The sequence below is a fragment of the Mobula hypostoma genome, chromosome 10, assembly GCF_963921235.1.
Source record: "Mobula hypostoma chromosome 10, sMobHyp1.1, whole genome shotgun sequence".
NCBI classification, from domain to species: domain Eukaryota; kingdom Metazoa; phylum Chordata; class Chondrichthyes; order Myliobatiformes; family Myliobatidae; genus Mobula; species Mobula hypostoma.
In genome coordinates this window covers 25983261-25987383 of record NC_086106.1, presented here as the reverse complement: position 1 = coordinate 25987383, position 4123 = coordinate 25983261, and the positions used below count along the sequence as shown (strand labels likewise).

General features: G+C 45.8%; 1 non-coding gene across 1 annotated transcript; it reads right to left on the bottom strand.

Moving 5' to 3' along the window:
- Positions 1 to 1096: 1096 nt before the first annotated feature.
- Positions 1097 to 1179, bottom strand: trnal-uaa (transfer RNA leucine (anticodon UAA)). The gene has a single exon. It is a non-coding gene; the product is annotated as a tRNA-Leu (tRNA).
- Between the last annotated feature and the right edge of the window lie 2944 nt (positions 1180 to 4123).

The following is a 4123-nucleotide window of genomic DNA, read 5'->3' as shown; positions in this document are numbered from 1 at the left end:
CTGCCCATCACCACCCCCTTGGGACACTCCTTCTTCCCTTCCTCGCATGTTTCACGCTCGTCTCCCGTCAGATTTCTTCTTCTCCAGCTCCTTAACTTTGTTGAAGGGGTTTGTAGGTCAAGCGCAGGTAGCAATTATCTTAACTGTCTTCGGCCACTGGCCTTCAGATTCGAACATGCATTGTAAATTTAATTTAAAGTGAAGCTGTGAATCATGATTTCCCCAAAACCTTTAAATCACGGACCAGACAATGTTGATTAAAATTCAGTTGGATATCTGTTGTGTGGGTGTAAATCGGGAGTTGTGAAGTTTGCATGTAGTTCCCAAAAACATTGTGACTGCAGTGTAAATATGGAGTTGTATTTTGATGTTCAGCACGTAAAATATCAGGTAACGTGGGCCAGCGAGACTTCTCGACTGAAAGGGCCTCAACATGAGTTCTACTGTATCTTATTTTGTCAAATAAAGAAGCTGCTTCATACCGACCAGTACTTCTCTCCAGAAATTTTTTTGTTCTGTTCTACCTTCCCTCTTGTCCTGTTCCCCATTCAGGCCTCTTATCTTTTTTTCTTCTCCTGCGTATCACATTACCCTGGTGCCCATCTTCCCTTTTTAAAATAGTCCACTCTCCTCTCCTATCAGATTCCTCCATTTCCAGGGCTTCACCTTTCTCACCCACCCGGTTTCACTATCATCATCTGACGTTTCCTCCTATTTGTACCCCTGTTTTTTTTTAATCAGGCGTCTTTCCCCCTTCCTTTACAGACCTTATTAACGAACTGTCCCGAAGTATCGATTGTTTTATTCATTTCCATAGACGTTGCCGGACCTACTTAGTTCCTCCAGCATTTTGTCTGGTTTGCTCCGGATTTTGAGCATCTGCAGAAAGCAGTGGGGTTTACAATCGAATTGAAGGATCGTGGCATTTTTAGGCCTTGCGTCCGCTTTTTCATTCTTCTGAGATTGGCGAGGTTGGCGACGGTGGAATGCGTCGGAAGTAGGATGGCTCCTATCATGATTGGCCTCCAAACTGTGAAAAATATATGCATCGATACACGCTTGCTCATAAAAAGTCAGTGCGAAACGGGTAATGAGTTACCAGGAGTGGGGTTCGAACCCACGTGAACATTAGTTCATTGGATCTTAAGTCCAACGCCTTAACCACTCGGCCATCCTGGTCTGATAAATACAAAACGGTGTAAACCCTTACTGACCAATTGAAAAACTTTCTCGGAATTCCTGCTCGGATGCTGCTGTATGCACTGGGCTGTCGTACCCCTGTGCACTCGCATTCCGTTAAATAAACAATACTTCAACTTTCCTCGCATTTCAGCTTTCAACTCCTTTTGTTATTTCATACGTGAGCCAGAACACATAGGTAAGTTTATAAGATTAAGACCCGAAGGTCATAGATTTAAAGAGAGAGGAAATAGATTTCTTTTAATATAGGGAGTTTAGTGATAAGATTTTTTTACACACTTAGTGGAACTGCCGTGATTTGGTGGAATCAAATGCAATTATTGAACTTATCAAACAGCTCTATTTCTACCTTTAATATCTTTATTTTTCCCTTTCAGGGTTCTTTGGAAGACCCTGACCTGGAGTTAGACGCAGGCTTCGGCTCTTTGCGGGAATGGGACTCGTTCTCGGGATTCCACAACTGGCTGTTATTCGACATGCTAAGGGTTTGGCTTGAGAATCTCGATCGTGTTTGAGAGCTTAAGATCTCGGGGCTGTGGAGACGGGCGGACTGACGGACAGTGCACCGCAGGAGACTCGTGGGTCGTCGAGGAGGCCGGAAAATCTTTCGCCGTGGGCCCGAAGATCCGAGGTCTTTGGGATCTTGGGACACAGAGCTTGAAAAAAGCGACGAAACGGACTTTTGAAACCAGAGGTTTGTTATGCCTCCCGCTCGCTTTGAAAATGGGGGACACCTCCCTCTCCCTTGCCAGGGAGAGCGAGAGAGAACCTATTGTAGCCCCCCCGGCCACCCTCAGGGTCGCTCGGCTCGCTGTCGTCTAGGGAAACAGACTTGGCCCCGGCAAACTGGGTAATTCGTTTGTGTGGATGCTGTGTGAGGTACCCCACCACGCCAAAATAACAGACAATACACCAGATGCAATTAAATGATTTACAGTTTATAGATATTACTGGAACTATATAATTAAAAGAGAATAAAATATAAAGGGAAAATAAAAGGCGCCACACTTATCAAAGTTCAATCTCTTCGTGCACAAAAACCGTTGGAGCTCAAGGACCTTCTTCTTCACCCTGCGACCCCCTCGGACCACCTCGACCGGCCGCCTGGGACCAACAACGGTGGTCGACCAGACCCTCCACACGAGTCCGTCTCCGTCTCCTCGCCGAACGTCCCGCTCGGGGTCCAACCCCGTTAGCGGACTCACAGCACCTGGTCCATCCTCTGTCTCGCTCTCCCACCTTCTGCCCCAAAACCCTGCGCATACAGTATGTTCAAATACACCAAAACCATAATAACTATCCCAATTGGTTAATAGCACTTACTTATCACACTCTAGAGGAAAAGCAAGCTGCTAGCGCAAAATTTCTCAGCGTTTAACACAACAAAGCCGCATTCCCCAGATTAACATAACAAGACGCCATTTTAATTAGCCTCCGTAGTAACATAAAAGTCGAAACCCCCTTACAACCCTTGTCGAATTTCGGATGAAATGCGAAGCTTTTCGGGTAACTTTGGTCTGTGTCTTTGCTATTGCTTAGCACACGCTTGGGCTCGGTGATGGTACCGATGTCCGTTTATTTTTGCTGGTGGGGTGAGTTGGGATCGTTGTTTACTGCCGCTTGCGCGCGGGAGCGGGGAGCTGATGGGGGGGGGGGTGACTTTGGGGTTTTCGTTCATTCTTTAAGGCACGTCTCTGTTTTTGTAGATGTTTGCGAAGAAAAAGCATTTGAAGATGTATTTTTTAAAAATCAAACACGAGGAAATCTGCAGAAGCTGGAAATTCAAGCAACACGCAAAAAATGCCGGTGGAACGGAGAAGGCCAGGCAGCCTCTATTGGAAGAGATACAGTCGACGTTTCAGGCCGAGACCCTTCGTCAGGAGAGAGAGAGAGTGTCTCTGGACTCTGGGCTGTTCTCGGCGGATTGGAAGATGGCAGATTTCACGTCACTGTTCAGAAAAAAAAAGATGTCTATAGACCAGTCAGTTTAACATCTGTAGTTGGGGAATTGCTTGAAGCTATCGTTAAAGAGGAAATGGATCACCCAGGCAGACGCAGCATCAGTTCAGCAGAAAATGACAAACTTCCTGCAGTTATTTAAGGTTATAACGAGCGCAGTGGAAAACAAATTGTGCGGAAAATACGGTGTGTCTGCAGAGTGATACAGATAGGATAAGTGAGTGGGAACAGTCCAGCGGATCTTGGCAAATATCGGTAACTATTGGTAAATACAAGGTCACCCACTTTGGAAGGGATAATGGAAGAGCGAATTATTACTCAATCTGTAAAAAAAAAGCCTCATGCTACTGTGGAGAGGGACTTGGGAGTATTTGTGTAGGAAACAAAAAAAGCTTGATTTGCAGCCGCGCTGGCTATCAAGAAGGCAAATGGAATGTTCGCCGTTTTTGCTGATGTGAAGGTGTTGAAGCAGGGACCCAGTCGCTGACCGAGTACTGTGCGCACTGTTCTATTTATTGAGTAACCAATCCGGAGGTGCAAACAAAGTCAGCATCAAAGTTCAGGCAGAGATGAAAACATCCAGAGAAATAAAAAAAAAATCAGAATAGGAAAACTCACTGGCGCAATCTGGCAGGAAACGGGTAAAACACAGGACCAAAATACACTGAACAATATACAGAGATGCAGATGATAGGTGGAGCACAATGAGACACGGTAGCAATAATACAGGCAATAATGCGAAACAGGTAACGGTGGAGTACTCAGTGATACAGAGGCCAGAGTAGAGCAGGGGCGGGGACAGGAGCACAAACAAGAGAACAAGACTGCAGAATGACGGCCAGGATGAAAACACACAGAGTTCAACTGGAGGTACTGGCAAGGGATTGAATTTAAGAGCAGGAAGGTTATGCTGCAACTGTATAGGGTATTAGTAAGGACACACCTGGAGTACAGCGTGCAGTTC